General features: G+C 34.8%; 1 protein-coding gene across 2 annotated transcripts in view; it reads left to right on the top strand.

Moving 5' to 3' along the window:
• Window positions 1-16,605: 16,605 nt before the first annotated feature.
• LOC126968061 (nucleolar protein dao-5-like) overlaps window positions 16,606-25,564 on the top strand; it is a 204,559-nt gene continuing 195,600 nt past the window's right edge. For both annotated transcript variants that reach the window (XM_050812864.1, XM_050812865.1), the window contains exon 1: window positions 16,606-16,962. The gene's annotated coding sequence lies outside the window, so the exon portion shown is untranslated. The remainder of the gene's footprint in view (window positions 16,963-25,564) is intronic.

The raw sequence follows: 25,564 nt of genomic DNA, 5'->3' as shown, positions 1-25,564 counted from the left end.
AAAATCACTTATGGTGTTATTACAAAAAATACTTAAAACTTGGCTTAGACACGGGTTTTGTTATACAGTGACCTAACTATTGCAACGTCAGTGGCCTAACAAAACAATAACGCCGTCTAAAATAGAGTTTATGTTTTTCTATTACAAAACATTGTTTAGCTTGTATTTAACCAAAACGTCGTTAAAGTGAAGTGTACAGGAACAACTAAAGGAACGAAACGCAATTGTTGTCAGCTGTCATCATATAATCTAAATCTTCCTATGAATGTGGCCTATCCGTTTGACATACCTTAGAAAAACTTCGACTCTTGTATAAGCAATGTCTAAACAAAAGAGAGATACAAATTTGTAATAGAACATGTTTAAAACAACTGTTCAATACATGGTTAAATTTTTTGTGATAACACAGCTTGAGTTTGGCTTCGCTGTTACTTGATAGGTGCTCAATATTTAATTCGTCAGATAATTTAATAAGTATTATCTAATAATAATCGGTACGTAATTATATTTTTGGGTATGACTCACAAATTATGGGTACTTTGTTATTGTACTAATTTGGCTGACCTGCGATATATTTTCGATAATTTTTGTATTAATTTAATTTACCTATTTATTTGTATAAGCTATACGATTCGAATTCGCTATGAAGTAATAATTGAATAGACCCATTTATGTAAGATGTGGTGTGAGTGTAAAAATGAAAAGTGTTAAATCATTTTTAGCCGTCAGTCTTTTCCACACCCAATAGTTATTTTGAGTTTTGAAAATTAGAAAAGCTTTAAATATTAAGGAGATAATAATTTTATTATTAAGTTCACAGCTTGTCGTATATATGATAGGGTTCATCCTATGCTTAGTTCGAGGAAAAGGCAATAACTTATTTTTAGTAAATTTAATAATTCAAGGTCAAAATATATGTTTATTCAAAATATGATTTTAGGATGACAGGATATATATAGCTAAAAATAACGTCTTTTAACTCAATGCGATATAGATCCATGCATGCACTTGTAAGGAATTTCTATTTATTGTAACAATTACCGATGATGATTTACAGCCCGAAAGAATCTAGTAGCTCTATTGATCTTTAACTCATCAAAATATTCTTCATGTACTTACTCTACTCTTTATAAATAAAAATGTGTGAATAGTGTAAGATTTAGTAAATATTGTATTATATTTGCATTCATAAAAATATATTGTATGTATATTCAATATTATTGTATTAAATTTAAAAATAATCAACTGTTTCATTTCTCTTCCTGGGCGTATCGATATCGTCCAGGTCTTGGATAAATAGTTATTTCAATTTTTATATTTTGAAAGAATTCACAAATTTCAGTCACAGGGTCTGTTATTCAGTTCATAATTATTTACATCTATAATAAAATTTAGTATCAAAACAAGTTTCTTGAGTTCATTACTATTAAAATTCATGTGACTGTCTTAATCGTGCATTGGGTAACTTCAATATATTTGTTAATGATCTTGATATATTTAACCTCTCTTTGCAAACTGTTTGTTGTATACTTAGATACCTAGGTACTGAAAAAAATCTGTATTAGCTCTTGACTTGAATTCTGCTTTGCTTTTCTGAGTGTGATTTTATTATTTAAATTTGTGAACCCTCCGGCATAGTAACCCGTTATTAGCGAGCTTTCTCATATGTTTAAGTTCCATTAATTCAGTAATAGGAAACTAAACGTTGATAAATAATATTAAATGTTGTATAGCCGATTAATATATACTGTATGTTTTTCTGACTAAATAAAAAAATTATGTATTTTCGGATGCTACATGTGTACGTTCACCCTTAAAGGAGGAGCAATGAACATCGGCTACCTTGCGAGGAATGTTGTAATGCAGCCTTAGCTCAGCTTTATTTTTCTTTAAACCGCTAAATGTGGAACTAACGTACTGTACTGGGCGCGAATAGTGAATACATAATACGATATCCGCATATCTATTGATATGGGCCTATTCGTATTCGAACTTATACAGGAGAATCTGCATATTTTATGTACCATGAATCCAGGTTATAATTGTCTTGATTGTTTGTTTCCAGTGAACTCCTAAACGTTTAGTGTCATCGATTAGAACTTAATTGCCCATTAGTTTTGTGGTCAAACTTGACTCGGAGAGAGTTGCGTTACTAGAATCTGTCGTAACATGCTGATTGCTAACATTGTATCGCTTCCATCTTTATATGTTAGACAATAATGTTAATGATAATAATATAAACAAAGACGTATAATTCTAATTGAAAAATTATTTAGAACATTGAAAAATTGACAATATAAATAAATAGTTTATGAGGCATTCAAAATATTTCCACGTAAACTTTGCTCTCACAAATTACGCTCAGCATGTTATTTTTCAAACTTTGTTTTTATGACAGTTCAGCTGATGGTCATTAGGCTCAGGAGAAAAACCCAAAAGTTCTGGTCGGCACTACAATTGCGCCCGTCACCTTTCGACATAAGATGTTAAGTCTCATTTGCCCAGTAATTTCACTAACTACGGCGCCCTTCAGACCAAAACACAATAATGCTAACACATAACTCATTCACGGCAGAAATGATCAGTCCTACGATTTAAAGTTTTTTTATGGAATACAACGAGTGAAAACAACCGTCAGTTCGCACTAGACACACGTCTCTATTCCAAGTCCCACTGAGTCACACCAATTATTATGAAAATTCTGTAATTTCTCGCACCTTATGCAACTATCTATAATAAGCATTTGAAAACTACTGAACTTTTTAATAACAGTAAACGTTGCTATAATATGAGGACTATAAATAAAATTCAAAAGATAGATATAAATTTAAAGTAACTCACAAACACACACACACAACCACACTCTAACAAATACCACGTCTTATTATAAATATTGTAAATCCGTTATTAGAATTAAGTTCTACAATAGTAGAATTATTCTAGGTAAATTAACCTAGGTTAGGTTAATTTCTGTGGATTTTGTGAAGTCTCCGCCGCTACTGACAGACAGGCTGCACATAGTGCGCTACGGCATACCATGTTTTTTGTATTTTTATAATTCAAACGTTCGCGAGCACCGCATAATGTTTAATATTTATATGCAGCGCTAATCCACTACCCATTCTTTTCCGCACATGCAGTATATTGCCGTTGCGGAAGCGAGAGAGAACTACTCTTTATGCAAGGCATATGACATTAGAAAAAAATAGACAGAGTGAGTTCAACTGTCCTTAAACATAAACGGCCTTACAAATAAACTATATATCTAATATATAAAATTCTCATGTCCCGGTGTTTGTAGTTAAACTCCTTCGAAACGGCTTGACCGATTCTCATGAAATTTTGAGGGCATATTGGGTAGGTCTGAGAATCGGACAACATCTATTTTTCATCCCCCTAAATGTTTTGGGTGGTCCACGCCAATTTTTTTTTTAATTTGTTTGATTATGAGTCAGCATTAAAAAATACATACAACTTAAAATTTTCATCCATCTACCATCAACAGTTACTTTTGTATCGCGATTTTAATATCGGCAATACAACGTTTGCTGGGTCAGCTAGTATATATATATAAAATATTGAATATATCGCTGACAAGTCTACGTTAAACGTCTGAATAAATCGAAGGAAAATGTTAATTTGTAAACATTTTGCATATTCTTGGTTTGTTCTCAGGTATAACTTTTTTAGTTATTTGTTTGCCGAAAGTGTTTGTGTAGGCTCAATGCTTGTGAAAAATAGACAAGATTTTATATCACAGCCGCTATCCTAAAGGTTTCCTGGTTTCCTTTTAGTTGCAAGCTGTCTCTATTATTTTCCTCTTCCCAGCAATTCGTTAAACTGCCAAGCGAAACACGTGCCAACCAAATTCACTTTCTTTCTTGTAATGCACTTATTTGAAAGCAATTATAGTCCGCTATTTTTCATCATCCGCATCACCATTATAATATATTTTAAGATCTATATCTTGATATATATAAATCCAGTGAACTCCTAAACTAATAAACGGATTTTAATGGGGATTACTTCATGGATTGCAGTTTAGTCCAACTTGAGAGATACGATAGTTTTTATTTCGATTTGGGTTCATAATTACTTTTATTTCCAATATTTGTTTTGTATGGACACATTTTCTATGAGAGAATTTATTGACGCACGGTTTGACAGTTCTGCTGTGAAACAATTTCATTATAACAACAGAGAGCATATTTTACGAAGTAATACTTGATGTTATTAAATATTATTGACAAATTCATAAAAAACGGGTTAGCTAGTATATAAGAGATTTCCATCTATGTATTGACTCATTACGCCGATATCTTTGGAACCATAAAGCGTAGAGTCTTGAAATTTGGTAGGAATATTCCTTTCACCGAGCAGAGGTCTGTTAAGATTTTACGAAATTCCACCCGCCACCAAAGTCCTCGTGACCCGACAGTCAGCTACTTAAAATATAGTTATCGGCAATAAAAATACAAATTGAGTTACGAAATTTATATTCAACGTATTGATTAATATTATTTGTAATGATTAAAGTACTAATGATATTATAACAACCACACAATTTATATCAAAACGTTAATGCTCAGTTTCCACGCAAGAGTTGAGAAATGTATATAAATTAATATTGCATTATTTGTGTTAACAGTATTGCGCTTAGTGTTGAAAGTATGTATAATAGGAGCCTACAGATTTTCTACGAATAATACCACATTAAAAGTTACTAAAATTGTTATCAACTACACTGAATAGTTGTTTGAGAATTTACAAAATGAGGGTTAGTAACATCAAGATTTGCGATCGAACAATACTTATTGTAAATATTACCACACACTACATGGGCATTTCAGTATGTCTTAGAAAGTACTAAATACCTAAACCGCCACTTTTCAATCCAGATTTCGTGTTAATCAATCCTGAATAATTATCAACTTAATATTTCAATTCTAGTTTCAAACCCCCTTATTCATAATGGTCTGCTAACTTAAAGCATTGCTAATTCTCACTCTGTCTTCTTCTTTTGACCTAAGTCAGAATGAGACAAAACACTTCTAAGCGGCTGTTTAAAGTTAGCGGACCATTATGAATAAGGGGGTAAATGTATATCATGTAGAACGCCTTTGTCTCTGAGAAACAGGCCGGCAACTCTCTTGTGATTCCTCTGGTGTTGCAAGAGAAGATCTCTTAACACCAGGTGACCCGTACGCTCGTTTGTCCTCCTATTCCATAAAAAAAACACTTTTGTTATTTAACAAGCTGTATGTGAGACATTGTGTATTTGATATGCGGCTGCACTAACTGTCTCAATATTGCAACGGTTGTTCATGACGTTTTTATGTAGGAGTTTACCAAGATGACGCCAAACAAATTACGATACATGGCGAGACGCATTTCATCTGTCCCTGCTCCATGATGACCCCAAACAGAAAAAGTGCGATACATAGCGAGGCGCATTAACCTCGTAATTAGATGGTAGGTACCAACTGAATCATCGTTCAACACCTACTCGGTAGCCGGTACGCACATGAAAACCGAAACTGTATAAAACCAGAGAGCATCGGATCGTATTGGAAAAATAAATAGTTTTGCTGTTATATATAGTTTTCAAAGTTTCTTTTCTTTCGGGCGTCTTTAGACGGCACTGTTATTTTCTTACGAAGCGCTGTTTGACCTCATTCATGCCGCCTATATTCCGCCTTCGTACAACACGCCACACACTCGGATACACTCTCGATGTGTGGATGTGTATAAACACTAAATGGATTGGATCCTTGTGTGGTGTTTACATTACAATACGATATGTCACCATCAAAAAGAGCGCGCAGACCTAAAAGGCAGGCAAGGCTTCTAAGTTACAAAAAATGTAGTAGAACTGTATATATACCAGCAGTTGAACTTCCCCGTACACAAAATTTCAATCTACATATTGTTATAAGCCTTCACGTAGGTACAACTGGTCGCGAAAGAAACAATCACTGAGATGTACACCGGCTGTTTTCAAACTTTGATTCTGGCTTTATTATTATAATAAGATTTTTGAGAAGTATAATTTTTTAACCAAAAATTGTTGTTTAAATTGCAATTGGTAATCAGATAGTATGGAAAAAAAGAATTGACATCCCTATTTCTTTAAAACTTCCCTGTAAACAACATTTCTTGTTCTCCTTTCTGGTTGAAGAAAAATCTGGTGAACTGACTCTGGAGCACGCCACATACAACTGGCCAAGCAAGAAACAATCATTTCTGATATTTATCCCGGCTAGTTTCAAAGTTTAGCCCTGGGCTTTATAATTGCCATCGCGTAGCATAGTTTAACCGAAAATTGCAGACATTTCAATTAAAATTGGTAATCCGATGGTATCAAGGGAATCCTAGGGATAAAGACTGTTTTCCCTTGGTTGACGCCAGTAAAAATGGTGGCTTCGATCACATGTTTATGCAAGGTCTTGTTCCTGTCCTGAAGTCTGGTTCCATTGCAAAGTTTTGGAGGGTTTAGATTGCGCATTCAAATAATTGGAGCGCCAACTTTGAGGTACAGGATGTGAGGTGGTATTCCTGGTGGCTCAAGAGTGTGAAGAAACTCTATAGGATAATGCACAGAATCATCTACATCCAATACAGTGTCAGAAGATTCATATTTTATTTAAACTAACTAAAATATGATTAATACTTTTGGCTGAGTCGTTTCTAGGAGAAAGAAAAGCGTATAGGTACAGATTTTCATTCTTTTTAGCGAGTAACCGCAAGTATCCGATTTTTAAGCCTCTAACTTCAAAAACATAGGACTTTCATACAACCTTCCAACCCCCATTTCACCCCGTTTGGGGTGGGAGATTTTCATAGCACCCTTTATTCTTGCACTTGCCCCCCACATTCCAAATTTCTAAAACTAAACTAAACTATAGTTACAACTTTTCTAAACAAACTTTAACCCCCTATTTAACCATTCCCAAAATGACTTACACAGATTTTTATTATTTAAAAACTTCAAAAACATAGGACTCTCATCCAACTTTCGACCCCCCCCCCCCTCCTTTACACCTTTGGGCAGGAGTTTCTCAAATTCGTTTCTTAGCTGACACTATCTCTTTTATATATATAGATAAACTCTTTTAAGCTAAAATTGCCGGTTAACGTTCGAGTATCATGAAACTCTGACATGAAAGACATTCACAAAACAGCTAATAGTCATTAACTAATGGAAGGCTCCTTTGCATAGGATGCCGGCTAGATTATGGGTACCACAACGGTGCCTATTTCTGCCGTAAAGCAGTAATATGTAAGCATTACAGTGTTTCGGTCTGAAAGGGACCGTTAGTGAACTTACTGGGCAAATGAGACTTAACATCTTATGTCTCAAGGTGAAGAGCGCAATTATAGTGCCGCTCAGAATTTTTGGGTTTTTCAAGAATCCTGAGCGGCACTGCATTGTAAGGCAGGGCTTACAGTTACCATCAGCTTCCTTCCTTCATTTTGTCCTATATCTACTTTTTCCATGTCAAAGTTGCATTATGATTTTCCGTGTCTTAACAATCATGTTCACTTGTAAGTTTCAAAACTTACTAGTGAGATTAATTGGTTAAATAATCACAAAACTTTACTCTTCAAGAATCAATTTATGCCCGAGGCCTGTGAAATCGAGCACAACTATAACTATACTGCTATACAGCTGAAAAGGGTTGTACTTAGGGGTAGATATATGTATATTGGTTTTAAAGTAAAAGTATTTATTTACTTAAGATACTAAATTAATCTATGACACTTGTTAAATAACTATAATTAATGGTTCTATTTGTGAGTACGCGGATTTCTATTGGTTAAAATGGTTCCTCGGACCAGTCCTGTAATGGTTATAGACAAATGGTTAATGGTAACTAGGACCGGACCGATCAATGGTTACTCGCGTACTGCATCTCTACTATGCATTGGTAATAAATAATAATGGTTTAAGTTAAAGCTCGAAAAAGGAAAAAATATAAAGGAATGGAGGAGGCCTTTACCCAACTGGGATCCATTTGAAAATAATCAAGAAAACTAACATAGTGCATGCATTATAACTTACTAACATAAAAGTTAATAATAAAATAATCATGTTTGTCGACTAACCGTACTAACATACTAACACTAAAATGTAGAAATCAAATGGAAAATCACTAATAAAGGCTTTATTTATTTAATAATGGTTAAAATGGTTACTCGGGCCGGTCTCAGTTATGTTTGTTTGTCACTTTCTAATACTTTTTATGTTTTTTTGTATTTAGGTACGTGTAATATAAGTAATATATAAAATAGTAGATTGTTAACCGAGGGTCGAAAGATTCAATTCCCGAGGTATTTAGACACCCGAGGGCAGCAAGGGCGGCTATAGTCCGAGTAGGAATTGATTCTTTTAAGCACTTTACTTACAATATGAGGAAAATAAAACTAGTTGTTTATCTAAACTATTTATTGATATGAGGAAAATAAAACTAGTTGTTTATCTAAACTATTTATTGATATTAAATCATAATATTAGTAGTACCTATTTAAAATTAACTGTCAAATTAGGACAATTTATGACAACTTTTTAAATTTTAAATATGGGACTCTCCGCGTAATTGTTGCGGCTTATTCCGCTCAAAGAAGTTTGCGCTAAGTTCACACTGGCTGTTTAGAAAGTCACATGGCCGCAGCTTTTTTTTAATTATTTTTTTTTACATAAAACTCTTCACAGCAGCTCTATTTTTAAAGTTCATTCCGGCCCTCAGGTGGAAAGTAATTTGTATGAGTATTTCCCTCTGTATGGAGGGAAGCAGCATTTTCCACCCAATAATCAGGTCAAGACAACATTACTTTCCGAGTATGAGAAATGAAAAAATATTTCTTCACTTCAACAAATGGGTACTTTAATAAGTCTATTAATACCCTTAGTCTCTTTAATAAAGCGACTTCCAGCCAAGCGAAACTATCTAAGAGAAAAGCGATTCACTTGATTGTATGAAACGTGCAGTCATTTTAAATTTTCGGACACACGTACCGACGAAGTTCAGAAACTTAGAATATTGACACGGAACAATAGAAACTGATAAACTGAGTGACAACAGCTAATGACACCAAAAAATATCGGTATTACACACGCAGTCTAAACTTAGTATTTACGATTTATTGTTTGAAATCATTAAATAGTTTTCTAAAATTGTTTCTCAATTAGTATGGTGTTAATAAATTATCTTCTGAAGTGCTTTTTATCAAACCTCGCAAAAGCGTTACACATTCTATCAGAAAGTTTCAAGTAAATATCAGTAAAAGACCCAGTTATTTGTTTTTTTCACTAAAAATATCGCCTCTACTTAATACCATCCCTATAAGGTATATATATATATATATATATATATATATATATATGTATATATATCCTATTAAGGTACATATTTTATCTTTATTATTAATGTCACTAAATACCAATACTGATAGTTACTCGGGCCATGTAGGTCTCTGGGTAAACCAGTGCCGGGAGAAACTTGTATCTTCTATCGAGTCCTCTCTTGAGAAGGTCGCGGAATGTGGTAAATTGTGCCTTCTCCAATTTAACCCCCAGAAGACTCAAGATTGCCCGTTTACCACTAAAAACCCCGTTTGTCAAACAACAAATCGCAGGTTCGGCCACATATGGACTATTGCTGTTATCTCTGGTCTGGTGCACCCCAGCATCAGCTCGATCCATTCGAGAGACCAGTGCTCTGTGAACGGCTGGATCATTTAGCGTTGCGTAGAGACGTCGCTTCATTGTGTGTCTGCTACCGCATTTATCACGGGCAGTGTTCCGAAGGGCTATTTTACGTGATTCCTGCCACCGAATTCAACCTTCGCACGACACGCCACAAATTAGGATATCATCCACACCATCGGGATCTCCACAGATCGGTTTTCTAGGAGCTTTCTTCCACGTACTACAAAGCTGTGGAATGATCTTCCTTGTGCGGTTTCCGGGACGATACGACATGGGTACCTTCAAAAAAGCACAAACGCCTTCCTTAAACGCCAGCAACGCTCCTTTGATTCCTCTGGTATTGCAAGAGAATGTGGACGGCGGTGATCACTTAACACCCGTACGCTCGTTTGCCTTTTTCCTCCTTTTCCATAAAAAAAGACTGGGAACTGGCTATATTTCAGTGGGAGTAGCCTCCTATTATTGCATTGTCAACAACTCGTCTGCTTATAACGTATCAGACTCATTGCGAGATAATATCCAGAAAAAAGGTTTAGTTTAACACTGAATAATCGTACCAATATGAAAATTAAACATATTTATAAATATTGTGATATTTATTATAAATATTGAAATGAATTATGTATAAGAAACAAAGTTTCTGTCATTTATATCCTTACCTAGTGTAAGATGAAAAAAAAATGGTAAATTTAAAACATACATTTTAGTATGCTATTCAACTAAATAATTGTAGACAATCGCGTGCATAATAACATTATATCTAGAATGTGATAGTGGTTTTCAATGTAGTAGTCCAATGTCAAAAACGTAATCTCAGACACGAGCTCCGTAAAACGGAGTTAATTCATGTGTTGTATTAAATACTGTCAATTTTTCGTCGATTCTTATAATAGTTTTTTCTATGGAGAGGACAAACGAGTGTACTGGTCACCTGCTAATAAGTGATAACGGCCGCCCACATTCTCGTGCAGCACAAGAGAAATCAGCGTTGCTGGCATTTAAGGAAGGTGTACGCGCTTTTTTTGAAGGTCCCATGTCGTATCGTCCCGGAACACCGAACAAGGATGCTCATTCCACAGCTTTGTAGTACGAGGCAGAAAGCATCTTGAAAACTACACTGTGGTGCAGACCACACATCCAGATGGTGGGGATGATATACTAATTTGTGGCGTGTCGTGGAAACAGCTCTTCGGAACACTCCCCGTGATAAATGCGGTAGAAGACACACAATGAAGCGACATCTCTACACAGTTAAAGTTAAGTTAAACGTAATTGTATTTCACCAGATGGAGAGTAATTTCCGCAACAATTCTCTCGTATTAATCCATTGTTCAGAGTCTATATATGTTTGGACTGCTAGAAGACTATGGTTATCGCCTGTGCTTTATACAAAATGTTGTACAATGGAATTATGGTATATTATTTAAAGAACACTAAAAGAAATACTGCTAACTTATCTCTCAGAGTACCATTTGTGTCCGATGTGGAAGTGAATCAGCCTCCTGAGATTCTCGTAGGTAACAGAAGCTCGACTCAGGTGCAAAAGATCTGTGTAATAGAAATAGAAATGTTATTAGTTTCACGTCATTAGTATCACTAGAAAGATGGATGCTGAAGGTAAAAAAATGGAAGGGGCCGATAGTCGGAAGACCTAAGAGACGGTGGGTCAATGACATAAACGCGATAGCGGGAAAGGACTGGATGAAAACGGGACAGGATGGAGAACGATGGAAAAATATGGAGGATCTTTTTTATCTGAAAGGGGTCCGTAAGTAAAGTAAAGTAAGTAAAGTAGTATTAACTGTATTACGTGGGAGGCTCCTTTGCACAGGATGCCGGTTAGATTATGGGTACCACAACGGCGCCTATTTCTGCCGTGAAGCAGAAATGTGTAAGCATTACTGTGTTTCAAACAAACAAACAAATATGTCTCAAGGTGACGAGCGCAATAATTGTAGTGCCGCTCAGAATTTTTGGGTTTTTCAAGAATCCTGAGCGGCACTGCATTGTAATGCGTAGGGCGTATCAATTACCATCATCTGAACGTCTTGCTCGTTTCATCCCTTATTTTCATAAACCAATAAGTAGTATTAACTGTATTAAGTAAGTTTACTTTAGAATTACTTGTTTTAATTTAAGTTTAAAAGCTTATACAAAAACAAAATGTAAAAAGTGATTCGGAATAAGTAAAGCTGTGTTATTTATTTATTATTTACAGTATCTCTCAGCTATCTTCAACTAAATAAAATATACTTAGTGTGGCCATCAATACTGTTACAATAATAATAATAAAAAAAAACTATAACATAACATTTGTGCTTGGAACTTGTCAATCTTATATATTCAATATGTTTTCTTAATTTTGTGCCAATGTATGTTAAGTATTCTTGTAATATTAAAATGGAGCGAGGTGATAATTAGACAACTGAATTGCTGTGATAGCATTATACAAAGTTGGTATGGCGCCAAATGCAGTTTTTCAAACTCTTTATCCGTTTGGCGTTTGGTATTAATCGAATGTTTTTGTTCCGGGCTATTGATAGGTACAATCAATGACGTATGTTAGAACGTCATTGTGTATAATGAAAATTTCTCTATTTGTGATATAAAATAACTACGTTTAAAAAATATCGACTTCAAAAATTAAAAAGTATAAAATACTTAACTTAATTAAAATTTTATACACACTTTATGCAAATCTTTTTCTTTAATATTAATAAAATACGATCATTTGTATGTGCTATATATTGGTAGGTTTTAAGTCAGTGCCAAGCCCTAAACAAAATAAAACTAAATATTATAACCAGCTTACTTACTGTATCTGCCCGCTTAGGTTGTTTTGTTCTAGACGAAGCTATCCCCCTCAATTTCACGCGTGGCGAGTATAGGTACCAACTATTTGGCTTGGCACCGTCTTCAAACCTATCAATATAAACAATTTGTTGCGCTCTTAAAGTGATAACCCTCACTTCTGGGATTAAAACACAAGTTACATTTGAAAACAAAATTTTATGAACGATGCGGGACTCGAACCCACGACCTCTCGCGTTCCGTGCGAGTGCTTTCCCAACTGAATACGTCACTCGAACGGTTAGCTCAGTAGCAAGAGCGACATCTCAAGCCAAATTTTGTTTTCAAATTTTATTTGTGTACCTATCAATATGTTAATAATCTATCTATATATATAAAAATAAATTGCTGTTCGTTAGTCTCGCTAAAACTCCAGAACGGCTGGACCGATTTGGCTAATTATGGTCCTGAATTATTTGTGGAGGTCCAGAGAAGGTTTAAAAGGTAAATGAACATGAGAATGCTCGGAATTAAATGAAAACAACAATTTTGTTTTTCCTTTGATGTGTCCCCCGTCGTTCAGAAATCAAATTGAAATAATAGTTCATAATGATTAACTAATTAGAATCTTTATATCTTTCTAACTTTCTCAGGAGGTAAAAAACAAACTATATTTAACTAGTATTTTTTTCTTATTACTATATATGGCAATACAACGTTTGCTGGGTCAGCTAGTAATATATAATAAACTGTAATTAAAACTCCTAAAAAACTATAATAATCCACATTACACAATACAATTAGCAACAACTCCTACATAATCAACATAAACAAAAATTTATATAAAAAATGTACATAAAATGAAAACTAATGGGCCTAACAATGTATTACTTTTATGGGACCAAATGGCATCTATTCAGCATCAAACTAAAGATGAATCACGTAAATCGGATCATAAATTTCAGCGTTATCAGTGTACATATATAAAAAAAATACCTAATTAAGAATTACCTAATTAATACCTTGAATTAAGAACCTCCTGCTTTTTGAAGATTTAAAAAGATCTGATAAAGCAGTCAAAGGGTTGGTACCTTGTCGCGAATTTTAAAAGTTGACTTAGGACTTGGAGCTTATAACAGACTAGTCATTATTTGAACCATAATATCAAAATAAAAACGTTGGAAAATCAAAACAACTTTGGTACGCATAAGGAGGTTAAAAGTTTTACTATTGAGCCACATTTCAACAAGTTTATGTTCAAAGCTCTATAAAAGCTTCTCGATAAGTCTGCAGAGAACAACGTGGGCACTATCCTACATGAGTGATGGTTTAATGGAGTGATAGCTATCGAGGGACTGATGGCTGGTGTTATTACATCAGATCTCATGGTCATTATTACCTATGTGTCAAGATATCATATCCTGACTCTAACAATTTGAGAAGGTCGTTAAGGTTCTTAACAACACCATGTTTCAATGACCATGGTTGATCCTTTCAACAAGACTCAGCACCAGATCATGAAGCTTCCATTTCAAAAGGGTGATTTGACGTCTCTGCTTACGTCAGAGCTGACGAGTGGCTACGCGGTTTCGATCCTAATGCGCTGGATAATAATTTATGATTAGTTTTTAGGCGCGCTCTAAACACCATAAAATTCCAACATTTGCGTGTTCTTAATTATTTTTTATAATATTGAAGAGTTTTCACATGGAGGATTTCAATTGATAATTGGCCTCAGCGCTTAAATGATTGAATGCCAATGAAACAAGCAAATACAAACATAGTCGTATTATAAAGATCTAATCGCAATTATAAAAAAAAGATAAAGAGACCTTCAGGATTTAGGAAGAATTTCAGGTGATATGGATGCGAAAATCGGATATGGCAAGCGAAACAAAAGAGGCGAAAGGTTTCGTCCAATTTTGTGTTCGAAACAACCTGAAACATTATTAGAAACCAGTCAAGATGTAAATTCTATACTAAGCTTTTAAACAACTTTGACTGTAAAAACTACAGCTTTAAAATGATCTTACAGTTAAAATTACGTCACACCTAGAGAATTTGCGAAATAGTAGCGAGGAAATGAACCGACAATATGTAATATAACTATATGAACAAAACATCTATTACGGATAAAAGAAAATAAAACAAAAGAAGAATAACATGAATAAGTAAAATATACACAGAAGTATTAAAAAAAGAGAAAATAATATAGATGTTGTATTACAAAAAACTATTTGAAAAAGTCAGGAGCAGTCAAAAAGTAAACAAGCAATTACAATAAACAACTAATTTCGAATTGAGGCAAAATATATGTGAAGCAATTGTTTAATAGGCCATTAAAATTGGACAAAATCCCCGGAACAGATGGCATTATTAATGAAATGGTCGCTGCTGGAAAATATACACTGATTAGGCCATTAACCAAGCTATATAATCTCATTTAAATAACGAAAATAAACTAAACAATGGACAAGCTTGGATATAAAACTACTTTGCAAAAGACATCACCAATAAAAGACCTATCAGCCACAGTTTATATTCAAATTATTGTCGAAAATATTACTTAGACGATTAACTAAAATACTGGACGAATATCAGTCAGTGGGAACAGGTAGTATCTCTACAAAAAACTTCGACATTAGACCATATTAACACAGCGAAAAAAATTAAATTTTTGCCTAGGTCGCATTCATAATTCCAAATACATTTAAATTTGTAAAATTTGTGGGTTTTGGCAAAGTTTGTTCAAATGCCAAGGAACTAAAGGGTTCAAAATTTAAAGTAAGTCATATCAATTACAAAGAGTTTAATTAAAGATTATTCGGGAAAGAAATGCCCAAGGCGAATGGGCGCAGTAAACTTAGAAGAATAGTAAATTTATTTTTTAAGCAAATTACAATTAAGAATATTTTTTATCTTATAATAATAATATTATTATAATAATAAAAGTCTGATGGCTATATTAATTCTACTTCAAAAGTGTGGTATCGTTAATGATTAAAGCATGTTAGCAGACTTTTATGTGATTATTAAAAAGATCAGATTTAGTTTAATTATATTATGTACAGATACATACATATATGGCGACCACGTACCGGAAGACGGAGTGTTGGTAGGCCCCTGCAAGATGGACCCTCGATCTAGTAGGATCGCCGGAAAACGTTGGATGAGCGCAGCGCAGGACCGATCGTCGTGGAAATCTTTGGGGGAGGCATTTGTCCAGCAGTGGACGTCCTCCGGCTGTTGATGATGTATAGATAGGTGTATTCAAAAAGGAACATATTATTATTAGAGTTTGTAATTTATTTTTTGTAATTGGTATTGGCTCTCAATTATGATGATTCCTGTTTGACTGAGTTCAAAAAAATTGCAACGTTAAAACGCCTTAAAATTTTATTTAAAGTTTATGTATTATTCAATTGAATAAATTTACAAAAAAAAAATACTCGACGCGTCCTAAAAAGTGATATGAGAAAGTGTTTTATAAAAAATCGTAAAAATGTCATCGAAAGAGAATAAATTAATTTAAAAATTACGTTACATGGTGGCCGTTCTACAAATTGAAAATAAACCTTTCAGTAATAAACAAAACGGAAAGAAACCTCGTGTAAAAAGCTTTGTAGAGAGCCCGTTGTATGAAATATTTTAAAGGCAGTATAATACTAAAGGTCTTTCATGCACAAAGCTCGTCTCCAACGCCGGTGATTCAATTATTCGTCGGGATAATATGAAACACGTGGCTTCAACTACTCGTAATATTTTCATAAGCTCTGTTATTATGTTCATGTTTGCTTCATGTGCTCTATGATCATTGCGTAGTTCAACGCGATCTATCGGTGAAGTCCGAAACTTATAAAATGTTACCAAAGATCCTCTGCACTTTAATGCGATAGATATTAAACACTATTTTAATGAAGAGGAGATTACATCATTGTATTACAAAAGCCAGTGCCAAATTATATCCGTTTTTAATAGAGTAAAACAGTCGGAAGGGCTAGTAAACTTATATTTTATAGAGCTGTTGTGGTTCCAAGAAACTCCGACAGATGCGCTAGTGTAGCTGTGTTCAAGTAAGATTCAATATGGCGGCCCCACTCGCCACTGGAACAGGGCGGGGAGTACAGTCGTGGAATCGACTTTACAACAACTGCGCGTATTTTTCACAAATCGCTTGTATTCGAGAATTGGACGCGGGTGATATTGCGGAATATTTTTGTGTTTCTTGTGTTCATGTGATCTGTTTGTGTTATGTTTAGTGCATTATGGTGTTATTGTGGTGAATAGCATATGACTTTAGGGTAACAATGTCCAGTTGACATGTTTATCTGTGTCGTGTGTGAAGATTTTCCCTTCGCGTGAGGAGGTGCAGTGCGCTAGTGTGCGTCCTCGCGCCTTGTGTGCGTGCCGTGTATACGCGGCCATCCTATGATGAATTGCGTTGCATTTTCATGGAAGTATAGGTAAATTTGCCATTTACATTATTAAAAAAAAACACATCTACATGTATATTAGTAAATATATACATATATGCTTTGTTTAAAATCGTACAGCAGAAATGTTGACTATTGCAAGAATCACAGTTCAAGAACAATGTTGAATACATTTTGAAGCTTTTAATTTTCTTATTTCCTCCTCACAATACTGGAGGTCGAATGAACCTTGAGCTCTGAGCGATCTATTACGAAATTTGTTTCACGGTTAATGGTAGATAATATAATTATTAGTGTCAAAGTGTTCTTATAAGACTTGAGTTAAATGAGAATATTGTATTTATATCACAAAATGAAATGTTAATGAAAAGAGTTTAACCTAACAATTTTGCAAGCGATTCAATCTTAAATTCATTACATTCATGTAGAGTCGCGCCAGAATATTGTTCCCCTCGCACTGTTCACTGTCACTGGTTATCAGCTTACAAAATGACTCAGTCCATCCCTCTCCGACACACTATACCGCCATCCATCCATCCCTGTTTGACTCTCATTGCGCGTTTTTAATTTACCGCGTCATATGCTGGTGGTAAAACCACAAAACACAGTCAGTTTCGAAAGTGCAGTCCATGTGTTACTGGGAGTCATTGTTCTGTTAAAATCTGACCTCATTGATCAGAGTTCCTTTGTTTGAGGGCTGGTTAAGAGTAGGTATTTAAGAGGGTAAGGTCCAGGACAACTGCGCATGTGAATCGCGCAGTCGAAGTGGTGTAGCCCGCTCGGGACGCACGTGGCTCCTCCGGGAAGTCGGCGACACTTCATTATGTTTACAAGTGCTTCTACATGAGACAACCTGATATATTATCTTCTGCTCTACACATTAAGGATTTACTCCATGAATCTGTTTGAGGAATTATAAGGTAAAGCTCTACTCGGAGATGTAATTTAAATGTTATCTCAAAACTCTACTTAACTGTTAATGAGTCTCTCTACTAAATATATTAGAAAATGGTGTACCAAGTTATTATTTCATAACAACAACCTATTTCTCCATTATATAATATTGGATTTTAGAATCCTGTAGAAAATATTTGAATTATCAAATCACCCATAGATATGTATGATCTATATATATATACATGTTAATAGCTCACCCGACAGACGTTGTTCTGTACATAAGAAATATAATACTGTTTTTTTTGAATTTGTCAATAATATTTCATACCATGAAGAATTATTTTGTAGAATATGCTCCTTGTTGTTATATGGAATTCTCTCTCATAGAAAATATGTCCATATAAAACAAATATTGGATTTAAAAATACTTATGGGTCCCAAATCGATATAAAAACTATCCTATCTCTCAAGTTGGACTAAATTGCACCCCGTGAAGTAATCCCAATTAAAATCCGTTCATTAGTTTAGGAGTTCACTGGGAACAAACATCAGGACACTGGATTCATATATATTATTAAGATATGTAGGTTTGATCTGTATCACCGGGCTCTATACATAATCAGTGTATATTAATTATACTCGAATGTCTTAGCGTGTATATAAATAATAGAATTTAAAGGTCTCTTAAAGTAATACTTATCATATTCTTTTAAAATAAAACGTAATGTTATTAACACACGAATTAGTGTAGGTATTCAAAACATGTACATTTGTAACTATTATATAAATCGCTTACTTCAATAAATGAACCAGTAGAACCAAAGGTTGTGTTTAGTTCTTTTTTTAAATTATTCATTTATTTCCGATAGAGCAGCAGAAATGCAGTTCATCATGATCAGTTCCGCTGTGACCATGATTCATGCAATTCGAAATATCAATAAATAAATAAAATGGCTCCGTTATAAATCCTACTACTCCATAGCTGAATATCTAAGTGATCGGACAGCCTGGGAATGGGGAATGCTGGTAGAGCACCTTGCGCCGCCTCTTCTCTCTCAGAGCGGCATCTGTTTCCGAAGCGGGTATAGTGTTAGAAGTGTCATTAGTAATAATTGTAAAGGAATCAATTTTCCGAAAATAAATGCCTTTTATGCCTTTTTATGCCTAATATCATAGAGCAACAGAAATAAAAACGTTGGCAAAGCTGTAATGATTCCTCTGTTGATTTTAAAGGATACATCGATATTCAGAGTTACATTAACCGAGATTAAAAGTATCGCGATGGTATCAGTAGAAGGTACCAGTGGGAGGCTCCTTTGCACAGAATGCCGGCTAGATCATGGGCACCACAACGGCGCCTATTTATGCCGTGAAGCAGTAATGTGAAGCTTTACTGTGTTTCGGTCTGTAGAGCGTCGTAGCTAGTGAAATTACTGGGCAAATGAGACTTAACATCTTATGTCTCAAGATGACGAGCGCAATTGTAGTGCCGCTCAGAATTTTTTGGGTTTTTCAAGAATCTTGAGTTGCAATATGCATTGTAATGGACAGGGTGTATCAATAACGTCCTGCTCGTCCCGTCCCGTGTGACAAAATATTTATAACATAAGGCCGATAAACTTGTCTTTAAAAACTTTTGCTTCCCTGCACACTTCAGTCTATGTAATGGAAAATGGAAAGCTATCTGAAGAACTAAAAGCAGAACCGTTATTTATATTAACAAATCATTTTAATTAAAAACATTAAAGTCTTAAAAACATTGTTCCATTAAACTTATCTTAATTAATTATACCTAAATAAAAACAAAATATCTTAACTTTGTTGATACAACATTGAAAATAATGAGCTTATAGAAAGAGGTATTGAAACCTTTTTAAATGATTTTACGATAAAACAAAAAAAGAGTTTAGATATTATCAATTTTATGTAAAAAGCTCAGGAGCCAATTAGCAAAGATGGAATTCGAACTGCGTAGAACAATGTTAATATATTTAACTCTTTGAATATAATTCAGAAGTTTTGCAGAAACTTCCGAGTTTCAATGCAGTGTTTTATTTTAAATCTTTGATTAACACTTAATCCTTTAAGACTTGGCTTATTTAAGATCATTTGGAATACATAATAAAGGGAATCTTTAATCAAACTTTTTAAGAATGAATGTGTGAAAAATTTATAGGAGTGTTAAGTATCAAAAATTTTGATACTAATCGTTAGATTTTTAAAAGGTTATTGATGTAATTTTAGTGATAAGGTAAGGCACTGACTCCAAAGCTATCAATATGTAGCACATACCAATAATAGTAATATATTAATATTAAAGGTAAAGGTTTGCATAATTTGTTTGCGGTGTTTTAAATTAAATTTTTAGTTATTTGATATTTTTCAGTTTTTGAAGTTGGTTTTTTAAACGTAGTTTTTTTTTATTTTTTGCGTTTTAGTGTCAGTTAATAATAATATATTATTAACCTGAATGAAAACTCCAAAAAAAAGCCATACACAGAAAACAATTATGTCATCCAGGTAGACAAAAAATTTCATATAAATGTTCATAAAATGAAACTACTGGGCCAAACTATGCAAAATTTTATGGGACCAAATGGCATCTATTTCGCATCAAACAAAAGAAGAATTACGTAAATCGGATTATAAATCTCAGAGTAATCTAAGAATAACCTCCGCCTTTTTGAAGTCGGTTAAAAATAGGATATAAAATCACTTATTGAAAGTCAAAAACTACCACCCATTCCAAAAGGTATGCCTCAGACCTGAGTAGAACGGGCGCAACAAACTCAGCGGGCTTCTTTTCTATATAAAAATATGGTTACAATATAAAATTGTACATAAAAATTTATTGTTTAATAGGCTGTGGGCGGTCGCTCTATTCCCAATTAGAGGTATCATTAAGAAAGTCATTTATTTTATAGTAACCTTTACCACACAAACGTTTTTTAACAATCCTTTTGAATTTCGTTATACAAATGTTTTGAACCTTATCTGAGAGATTGTCGCAAAAGCATATATATCGGCCAACAAAAGACTTACTAACTCGACTTAGCCGAGTAGTAGGCATTATAAGTTTATGTTTGTTCCTATCATAATTACGGAATAATCGTCTGGTTACACTTGACGATTACACCCTTTATAGGTATTCAAGAGCTACTTTCCGCGCCTACTTTGCGTGGTAGGGTTGGGTTGCTAATCTTGCCATCCCAACTCCTCAAGGAAGTTACTTAAACCTCTGATGTCACCCATGACCTCAGGGAGACTCCTCGGTGACCGAAGGTGCTTGGCCCGGTATGACACCATACTTCGGCAATCCAGGATGATGTGTGTGGCCGTCTGTTCTGCCTCCATGCAAGCCCTGCAACAGGGAACTGTCGTTGTCACCTATATTAAACAGATGCTTGTTAAAGGGACTTATTTTACGTAATCTTGATCGTGTGTTTCATCAGCTTGCGAGAAAGCCTCTGATCTATACATGGTAGAGCCTCTTTCTGCCTGCATCCACTCATCTCCATCCTGTATTACTTATGTAGCTTCTTGGGATTACACCCTATATATATCTACTAGCTGATGCCCGCGAGTTCGTCCGCGTAGATATAGGGTTTTTAAAAATAATAAGCAAGTTTGGAATTGAAGATTATCTCATGTCCTATTCCAGTTCCGGTTCCCGTTTACTATATAAAAATATGGTTACAATATAAAATTGTACATAAAAATTTATTGTTTAATAGGCTGTGGGCGGTCGCTCTATTCCCAATTAGAGGTATCATTAAGAAAGTCATTTATTTTATAGTAACCTTTACCACACAAACGTTTTTTAACAATCCTTTTGAATTTCGTTATACAAATGTTTTGAACCTTATCTGAGAGATTGTCGCAAAAGCATATATATCGGCCAACAAAAGACTTACTAACTCGACTTAGCCGAGTAGTAGGCATTATAAGTTTATGTTTGTTCCTATCATAATTACGGAATAATCGTCTGGTTACACTTGACGATTACACCCTTTATAGGTATTCAAGAGCTACTTTCCGCGCCTACTTTGCGTGGTAGGGTTGGGTTGCTAATCTTGCCATCCCAACTCCTCAAGGAAGTTACTTAAACCTCTGATGTCACCCATGACCTCAGGGAGACTCCTCGGTGACCGAAGGTGCTTGGCCCGGTATGACACCATACTTCGGCAATCCAGGATGATGTGTGTGGCCGTCTGTTCTGCCTCCATGCAAGCCCTGCAACAGGGAACTGTCGTTGTCACCTATATTAAACAGATGCTTGTTAAAGGGACTTATTTTACGTAATCTTGATCGTGTGTTTCATCAGCTTGCGAGAAAGCCTCTGATCTATACATGGTAGAGCCTCTTTCTGCCTGCATCCACTCATCTCCATCCTGTATTACTTATGTAGCTTCTTGGGATTACACCCTATATATATCTACTAGCTGATGCCCGCGAGTTCGTCCGCGTAGATATAGGGTTTTTAAAAATAATAAGCAAGTTTGGAATTGAAGATTATCTCATGTCCTATTCCAGTTCCGGTTCCCGTTTACTCTCCCGTTTCCAATATTTTACATGAATCTTATTTCGAGGAAGATTGCTATGGCAAACTAAACCTACTTTTGGAATAGTTATAGCTCATCGACGCGAATTTCAGTGTTTCACAAATCCCGTGGAAACCATTGATTTTTCCGAGATAAAATGTCCTTTCCCAAGATCTAGTCTATCGCTGCACCAAGTTTTATCAAAATCGGTTCAGTAGCTCCGGCGTAAAATCGTAACAATCAAACTTACATTCACATTTATAATATTAGTAGGGATAGTGATTCACTTCTAAAATTCGAGTAATTTATATAAAACCAGCATAGCACACCAGTAGGAGTTTAAGTAACAATTATCGTAAGGTACAGGTAAGTTTACTAAAAGCCCAGCACAGTTTAAAAACCCATAAATTCAGGGCCGTGTGTCCAGCTGCAGCAGAGTAGCTGATGACCGCCAAAAACAAGTCGCTTTTCATGTTGGACATTCATAAGTCGAGCTTGCCCGATAGCATCCGGGGTATAGTGGAATGTGCACAAATGCCTTCTCACTCATCTCCTCCGGATGTCGTACTTTTTTTCTGATTAAAATACGGGACTCTACTCAATGGTACTCATCAGAAGCGGCTTTAACGCACCCGATCCCAAAGAAAGGTTTACGCTCCAATCCGTCCAATTACCACCCCATTTCCATTACCTCAATTTTCTCCAAAGTTATGGAGTCAATTATAAACCGCCAGCTCTTGGAATACCTAGAGGAACACCAGCTTATCAGCGACTGCCAGTATGGTTTACGTCAAGTTCGCTCTGTTATCTTGTATATCTAAGGCATAAATGAGCGCAAGCGGTTGAATCGAATGTAGAGGCATTAGAGGTTACTCTAGAAACTGGACGTAGTGAAAGCCTTTGGTCGAGTGTGGCACAAATCTCTTATAGCGAATTGCCATCCTGTGGGCTTCCCGAGAGTGCACTATTCCACATAAATTATATACTAAAAGATTAATTGGCTGGTTGGTTAGATTCAGCGATATAGCTCAAAGAAATAAATAAACAAAAAAAGAAACTCTACACCTTAATAATATTAGTATCGATTTACACTAATAATAAATTAACAGGAAAATCATTTAATTCTCCCCGCGACTTATGCCGCGTTAAATTCGTATCGCTTTCCTTCTGGAAATCTTTGATTGGAGATAAATATACCCTGTATCCTTTACTTACTTTAGCCTTTTTTGTGTAGATCTGACAATGTTTGTGATTCCATTATAATTTGTACAGTATTTAAGGGGTTAAAATAATCAAACATATTTACAATTATAATATCAGCTAGGGAGTACCGTACAATTTAGACCTTAAATATTAATTATAAATAATACAAATATGCACATTCTACATTATAAATTTACCAGTGGGAGGCACCTTTGCACAGGATGCCGGCTAGATTATGGATACCACAACGGTGCCTATTTCTGCCGTGAAGTAGAAATGTGTCGGTCTGAAGGGCGCCGTAGCTAGTGAAATTAATACTTAACATCTTATATCGGAAGGTGACGAGCGCAGTTGTAGAGCCGCTCAGAATTTTTGGGGTTTTTCAAGATCCTGAGCGGCACTGCATTGAAATGGGCAGGGTGCATCAATTACCATCAGTTGAACGTCCTGCTCGTCCCGTCCCTCATTTTCATAAAAAAAATATATCTTTATATCTTACTCTTAGGCTTAGATGATCTACAGCAGGGGTGCTCAAGCTTGAACTGCTGACGATCTACCTCAAAATTGTTAGACTACGATCGATCGGCTCTGAGAGGCTTCAAGTATGTGTGATGAAGGATTGTCGTCTAGGTAGAGCGTCACGATGACATAGATATTAGTTTTGCGCACAATATGCATTTTTTTTGTCAAGGTAAGTGTAGGTCTGCTCTAAAATGTCAATGAAAAAACTAATAATTATTATTCAAAATTGCGAGTTTATTGGTTCTTACAAAGCAAACGCGTTTTAAAGTTCTAAACTTAACTAAGTAGTGACTTTGGATGTTGAAGCGTGATGACTGCATGTCCTGAGCATACTTTTCATAAGATAGTACGTAATTACCGATTTTAATTTAATACACCGGATTTTTTTTAATTTATAAAAAGCACTCGAGATTGACCTGTCGATCCCGATCGACCGTTTGAGCATCTCTGATGTACAGAGTGTACTTGGACTTTGCTCAAACTTTACTGACGTAAAACTTAGCTAAGTGTAAGCCTACCACAATCTTTGAATTAGTTTTTATAGTCATTTGACAGGTGAAATCGTACTGAGCTTAAGTTAAGACAGTGCCATGCAAAAGTCAAGTTCGCATTTTTATCACACTCGGATAAGTATTACGTAAGTAAAGTCTGAGCAAACTAAGTACGCTTAATCGTATCCAGCGTTTTACTTTAAAATCCGCAATAATGCCACAGTAACTTATATTATTTACACACACACTGACAACTGCTTATTATAAGTTCAACAGTTCAAATCGTTTATCATTGACACAATTCAGGCTGAGATTAATTGAAATTATAGAGAGATAATCGAATCTCATCATATTATCGTCTATTTATACCTGAAAGCAGTTATTATGATATCAGTTAGCGTAATTAATTAATTTGCTAGTTAATAACATCTATGATTAATTTATTAAACCGTTAAACGGAGAAATCTAGTTTTAAATCGCTGAAATACCGTTTTAATGTTGATTCCGAATGCATTTAATTTAATGTTAAAAAGTGTTAAGGCTGTGGACCGAGCCAACGGCCTTGAGCAATCGAGCGGAGCTAAGTTACCTCTCCACATATCCTCCATCGCCATAGTTTTAATTCAGAATTAGAAACATTTTTAATTTAAAACAAATTTAATACAATTCAATTCTTTACAAAAATAACAAAAAATTATTTCATGTTATATAATATTATTTTTATTTTTAAAGCTAGCATCAGAAAACCAGACGGGTTTCTAATATAATTATACTAACAAAGAGTTAAATCTGGTACGTTAACTACAGAACATTAGTGCCTGTTAGATAAATTGTTTATATGTATTTATGTAAAGTGACTTAAAAAGTATGATTTCAGTTTTTTCTTAATATTAGGAGGATTTATACAGTTCCGTACATCAGTGCACGGATTAGTAAAAAAATAAGGACTCCGTGTCACCTTACATAACAGTGTAGCAC

Source organism: Leptidea sinapis, chromosome 14 (genome assembly GCF_905404315.1).
Source record: "Leptidea sinapis chromosome 14, ilLepSina1.1, whole genome shotgun sequence".
NCBI classification, from domain to species: Eukaryota; Metazoa; Arthropoda; class Insecta; order Lepidoptera; family Pieridae; genus Leptidea; species Leptidea sinapis.
This window is presented reverse-complemented; position numbering and strand designations above follow the sequence as displayed.